We start from the raw sequence: 7,388 nt of genomic DNA, 5'->3' as shown, positions 1-7,388 counted from the left end.
GTAAACATTGGATTTAAAAATTTTAGAAATCAAGTAGTTGAAACCTTATGATTTTGGAAGTTTAAAACAAAAAATTTTGTTATTAAAATCTTTTAACAATTTGAAAAATGAAAATATTTAATTTTAGAATAAGATAAATAAAACAAAATTGGTTAAAATTATGTTTACAAATAATTTTGCTAATTAAATGATGCAAATCAATATAAATATTTTATAAAACAAAAACAATTTACTAATTATTTTTAATTAATTTGGTTTAGATCGGTTTCATTTGTTTTTTCCTCTTGAAATCGATCCAAACTTATTCAATTTTTGTCTTGAATTTCTGAAATCGATTAAATCTAATTATAATAAAATAATCAATTTAAATAAGTTTTGTTGATTTAATTGTTCAATTTAATCAGTTAGTCAATTTTTTTACATACCATAATTTTTATTTTATTTTCATTAGATACATTTATTAATTTTTTATCTATGACATAATTTAGACAATATTACTTTGCGTGGTTAAAGAACATGTACTGTACTTTTTAATCATCCTCATATTAAAAAAATAAAAAAATAAAATAAAATAAAATAAACCACATATCTAGAATATTGCTACTTAAAGAACATTGGAAACGAAAATTTTAAGGGCCAAAATTTCATTTTATTTTTTCAGTTTTACTATGATTGTTATATTTAAATTTATATCTTTGAAAGATTATTATTAATTTTTTTATACTTATATATATATATATATATATATTAAAATAAACTTATTTATCAAATTTTTTTACGAATAAATTTCAATATTTCAAGGTCAAAAGAGAAATCAATACTTTATTATTAAATAATATGGTAAAAATATAATTTTTGATATTTAACAGTATAAGTTAGCAAAATAAAATTAATAAATGATAAATTAATAATATTTTTTCAAAAATATGAATTTAATTGTATTAAAAGAAAATCAAAAAAATATAAATCAAACATGTCCAATTTTAAAATTCTTGGGGCGGTGCTCAAAAGTTAAAAAGTAAAAAGAGATATGCAAGTTCACTTTTAAACTTTTTTTCTGTTTTTCTTCTAACAGTGTCTTGTCTTGTCACTTAATAATAGTATGACATATTGCCGAGAAATATGTAAATCATTTGTTGCTTTTTTTATCGTTTTTTTTTTCCTTTTCATGAAAAGTAAATAATGACATTTGTTTTTTTTTTTTTTTTTTTTTTTAATTGGTGAAGTTGGAACCCAATTGATAGGCCGGGACGTTGATATCTTTAACCATCAGAAGTGCTATATGATCTCAAATAATGACACTTGTTACCTCTCATAGACTTCAACCAAATCATTCTCATATATAAAAAGAAATTGGGGTTTTGATCTGGTTGAATCGGTGTCCAGGATATACTGGACTACGAGCAATCATATCTTTTATGAAGGAAAAAAATAAAACAAAAAAGAAAAAAATACATAATCTTTTTTTTTTTTTTTTTCCTTCTTTTGGGTGAACAATCAGATAATCCTTTTAGATGTTGAAAGGACAATCTATCAAGTTCTTTTCATGCAGCATCCAGAATTTTCAGTTAGCATTTATGTTAAAACTAAATTTTCAATATTCATAATAAATCATAAATTGCTAATGCAGTTGATAGAAGCTCAACTTAATTTTATACGTTTTAACATCCTCCATTTAATTGTGGGCTTCAACATGTGAGGTTTACTGCATTTTCAGATCACTTATTTTGAAATTCAAGGAGATAGGTCCATCCCCCAACCCCTTTCAGATTTTTTTACTTTTGATTTTTTTATTATATATATATATATATATATATTTGTGGCTAGCGTTTGACAATATTAGTATTTGTACTTTCTACAGGTTTTTCATTTTTTTTTTGTTTCATTATTTTAGTTAAAATTTTCATTTTATTTTGTGGATGACTTAAAAATAGCTGATAAATCCTAATTGATTAAAGTTCCAAATTTTAGATTTATTTATTTAAAACTGCTAACATTAATTTAGTTCAATGTGATATTTTCTAATAGTATATAGTTAATAATTAATCAATTATTATTTTATTACTTTTTTTTTGCTAATCATCTTTTTTTGCAATTTTAATTCAATATGTTAAAAAAAAAATAGTTAATGAGTTAAGTAATTGTTAACAAAATTAAAGTTTTTCATTGCTTTTTTCTCGAGAAGAATGTTTTTTTCTTATATAAATTTTTAATGATTTCTTTGTGAATTATTTTAATAAATCTTATATCATAATTAATTTTAATTTATAATTTATGTCATACAATATATATTCTCTGCATTGAAAATATATGCTAAATATAAACAGTATTCTGAAATTCACGGAGGATAAATTTTAAATAGATCAAATTAAAAAAAATTGTTATTTAATTTTTATCAATTTTATGAATAGTTCTTTTAATTTGTTATCACCAATATATAGGATTTCGGCTTTTTATTAAAAGAAAATATACCTAATGTTGCCCCTGAAAATATTTTCTGGGTTCGCTACTCATAGTCGACCATCCAAAAAGTGAAATAAATTTTGAAAAACTAACACTAATTCCGATTGAACCCAAAACTTACAGCTTCTGTATCATGTTAAAACACAAATTTTTCTTAAAGCTCAAGCTATAATTGTCATTTTTTTTTAGGTAAAAGATAACTTATAAAAGGTGAACTTTTATATATTTTAACAATAATGAAATTGAGAAAGTATCCAAGGCTTCTATCCTTCGCCACGAGTCCAAATATTTATAAGAGTAGTAGTAGTGTATTTAGATTTAGATTAAGACATACTTGTATATATTAAAAGGGCAATACTATAAGTATCAAATTTTTTTATTAAAATTTTGATAGCCAATTATATGACAGTTTTTTAATGATGTTAAATTGATATTATTTTATATTCATAAAAAAAAATCATTAAAAAAATATCAAATTATGGATACTAAAATTTTAGTAAAAAAAATTTAATCATTCTAAATTTTTCCATATTAAAATTAGAAGTAGATACCTAGCACGCTTGAGAATTCTAGAGCTAATAACGGCAGTTTAGCTAGCCCAATACCAAACATGACATCAGTTAATTTTTTTAAAAATAATATATTGAATATTAAATGGTTATTAATAATAATCTTAATTAGGTTATTAATGAGGTATTAAGCAATGGAAGTGGAATTGTTTGATCAACTTCCACTGTGGTCTCTCCTTGGCTAAATCATATTCTGGATGATCATGGTGTATCTTTGCTTGATAGTTAATACAAATTTCTCTTTCTTCCCAAAATAAGAAAAAAAAATCCACTGTGGCCCCTTCCATAATTTCTACTTGATTTGTTGATTTACTATAAGATTAGATAGGAATTGTTCTTTTCTTCAAAGTTGTTTCTTCACGTAAAGAAAGTTAAAATTATTTATGAAGATATAGTATTTAGGAGAGGACTTGAAGGTTTACCTTTTAATTTAAAAATTACTTGAGTATGAGTAGAGAAAAAGCATAAAGATCTATTCATGGTTCAATCTTCTTTTTAAAATTTGTATGTTTTCTAAAGTCAAAGAATGGTACATGGTTGCTAGTTTAAGGCTGCTATCTATGCATTTAGAAAAGCTGAACTCTAAACATGTGTTCAACCTCCAATCCCAAATCAAAAAGAAATTTTAGATGTTAAACTTATAAACATCTAATTATAGTTCTTTTTTTCTTTTTATCTTTTTTTAATAGCATTGCAATCTCTATGAGGTAGCCTAATAACAAAGCAATTGTTTCTTCTACAAGTTGATTTTATAACATAATCCAAAAACTTAAGTTGATTGGAGGTAAATTACTGTTTATTTTATCAATAATATTGGATTATTAAAATGTTCACTAAATAATTAGTTATCCATTTAAAAGTTCACTTTTCTATATTTAAATTATATAAATATTAATAATATTTTAACATATACCATTTATAAATAAATTTAATAAACATATTGATACTTGGAGCATTATTGTTTTTTTATACTATTTCTATAACACTACAAAATTATAAAGTTCAAATCCCGTGTTATCAAGATGGAATCTTTAACCTAGCTCACACTTTAATGAGTTGGAAACATAGTTTTAAATTTATGTTGGAAATCTTATTGATGTGATAAATATTAAATGTTATTATTTTGCTTAACTAGGATTTTAATTTTAAATAGCTAATTGGGATGACAATTTAGCATTTAAAATTTTACCGATAGAATGTAACTCTTTAAATATAAAATTAATAATTTATATTATGTTAAAAAATTTCTCTAGGATTATGTGGAAATTTTGGATAAAAAGTTTTTTGATAAAAGAGTTACTAATATGGAATATATATATTCTGAACTTATTAATGTAGGGTATACGTCCCACCTGACGTGAACAAGCTTGTGCATACATATCTATGTATATACATATAACGCTTCAGAGAAAAGGCGCAAAACAACGATCGATGCAGTATCGATCATATACATCATCATGTCACAAGCATGGGCACAACTATATTCCTTAAAAAGAAAAAGTTCATAGCTCCAGCCAAAGATTTATTACTCTTTTATTTTTTGGACATACCGACCGTAGTTAATTGGATAATATATGAAAAAATATCCATCTTTTATTCATCTTGATGGCTTTCAATATTTAGAGACTTCTGGATATATATACATATATGTAACCGGCATGGTTTTCGTCCTAACTCAGATTGTATTTTGCCCTGCAGCTTATAATATGATTTTGCAAATATATGATAACTTAGTGGCCAGCTAGATCCTTCCACACTTTGATTGACAGCCTTCAAGTCACAGAAAAAAGTTTTTATTTTTATTTTTTATTTATTTTTATTTTTTTTGTATTATATTAATGATCATCCATTGAAATTATATAAACTATTAATTTCAAAAATTATCTGTTCCAAACTTGTCAACTTGTATATTTCTTCCAATCTTCATATAATTAACTCGATCAATATGAAGTTGGCATGCAAGATCCTGATGTGACCAAAGAAAACTACTGTTTAGTGTAAACAAGCTGAGCTGGAAATATGCATGATTAGAACCCTGTTCTAAGAGATATTTTATGGTATCTAAATCCATGTATGTGGAAAGAGACACAAGATTTTCCTCTTTTTTTTTTTTTTTTGGGTTGCTTATCCAAAATATGAATGAGTATGACATCAACAAAAATATTGGGAAAAAAAAAAAAAAGGTGATGTTTTGGGGTCTTACTGCTAGGAGACCAACCTTAAACAAACCCTGCAAATATGTGATGGGGGAGGCACTTTTTGCCCCTTTAAAATGAATATCATTAAGCATCCCCTTTGTTCTAGACCCCTCCACATGGATATAATTTCTTCATTGTTATGAAGAAGATGTGTGAATTGTGGTAAGGAGGAGGCAAATTTCATTGACAAGAATTGAGAGCTAAAAGACTGTTAACCTAACACATACATTTTAACTCCACCTTTCTGTCTCTTTGCCCTTGTCCTTATACTAGCATTTTTAAATCTTCTAGTCCTTTCTTGTTTATATGTTTTCACTGTTAATTGTACTTTAGTACCTCCTAGCACAAAATTTTATTTAATCTTGTTACTCAAGAAGAAAAGCTTTGCCACGTTCAATTTTAAACATGCATTTTATCCAACTAAGGACAATTAAAAATGAAATCTAACTATGAAACTGATGGAGAAAGAGTTATACTATGCATATAACTATTTTAATTAATGTTAATTTATCATCTAATTAACTTTGGATTCTTTTTTTCCCACTTTTATAGTGTACTAGTTGTTTGGCAAGGAAAAGTCGAAGGAAGGAAATAGTGAGGAAATATAGAAAACCCAACCCCTGATTGGTATGAGGGAGAGAAGGAAATTAAGAAAGAATCCCTACCAATCCGTGAAAATTATTATTGCCACCAAAAATACATTGACTAGAGGGAGGTAACGAAAAGTATATATACCTAATAAATATGCTTACATGAATTTACTCTCCTTTTTTTTTTTAAATTCTTTTTTATCTTTATATGTATAATCTAGCTAGTTAAGTAAAATGATAATTTATAAGCATGGATAAACGGTTTTTTTGTTTATATATTCATCCTCATTTTTTTTCCTTTTATTTTTTCCTTTCTGTAAAATATAGACCTAGATACCTTCTTAACAATATATAAGCAAGAAAATACACCCACGACAATCAAAATTATGTGCTATGTCTGATAATAAGAAAGGAAAACACGTCAAATTAAACAATATTATATTACTATGGTAATTCATTTTCTTCCAATTTAATTAGGCTTCATGCACTTAAATACTGGTCCTTTATTGCGTCAATTATGGAAAATATATAGAAGTCACAATTTTAACATTTTAAACCACAACCTTTACCTTGAAAATTTTTAATACCATAAAGGCACTCAAATAAATTCAATAATTTTTATTACATTAATACCCAACTGACTTAACCTAGATAATGAAACTTAATCATAAACATCATTGATGCATTAAAATGATTTTAAGGAACATAGAAGAAAAAAAAAACTTTCATTCTCTTCCTAAAGTAGTATATATAACTAAATTCGGTATTAGCCTTGCTAATATAGAAAATAAATTTAAACAGGGACATCAATAGTAGTTCTATCCAAAACTTAAGATAATCAGTGTAATCAGAAAAAATATACACAAGTAGTTATTAATGGAGTTGAACTTACCAAATCTTGAGGAGTTGGTATCAGTTTATGCCTAGTTGCTCTACATCTAGAATTTTTGTTTATACACCTTACTTTATTTCTTCTATTGAAAATTTGAAATTGAATAAAAATCAAATAGAATTGACTTATAGTGCAATGAAAAAAATACTTAATTCTAAATTAAATAGAGCAGGATGAAAAAAATTTGTAGCACACTTGTTATGTTTTTCAGAATAATAATTTTGAATTCAATCCCAAAATTCTGAATTCAATCCCAAACTTTTAAAATAAAAGAAAAAGAGAGAAAAGGATAGTAATTAATTTTTAAAAACTTTTCATATCTATAAACAGAGATTAGATTTAACCAAATTTAACTTACATAAAAGTTGTAATTAATTAAAACCCTATATATAGTACAAATTAGTTGAATCAAATGTAAGGGGAAATTTTTTTTTTTTAATATATATATGTGTGTGTGTGTGTGTGTGTGTGTGTGTGTGTGTGTGAGGTCTTTAAACAGATGGGAAATGACAGTGTGACAGTGACGAGCAACATTATCATTTACACAAGGACCCCATATACAACCCTTGCAACTAGTATGTATGTTGTTAAATCTTCCCCATTAACGAAAAGGAACAAAGAAGAAGCTACCAAAAAGCTGTGTCTGTGGGGGGTGTCATTTTGCTTAAAGTCTGCA

This window comes from Ziziphus jujuba, chromosome 10 (genome assembly GCF_031755915.1).
Source record: "Ziziphus jujuba cultivar Dongzao chromosome 10, ASM3175591v1".
Taxonomy (NCBI): Eukaryota; Viridiplantae; Streptophyta; class Magnoliopsida; order Rosales; family Rhamnaceae; genus Ziziphus; species Ziziphus jujuba.
The sequence above is the reverse complement of the archived record's forward strand: the minus strand, read 5'-3'. Positions refer to the sequence as shown.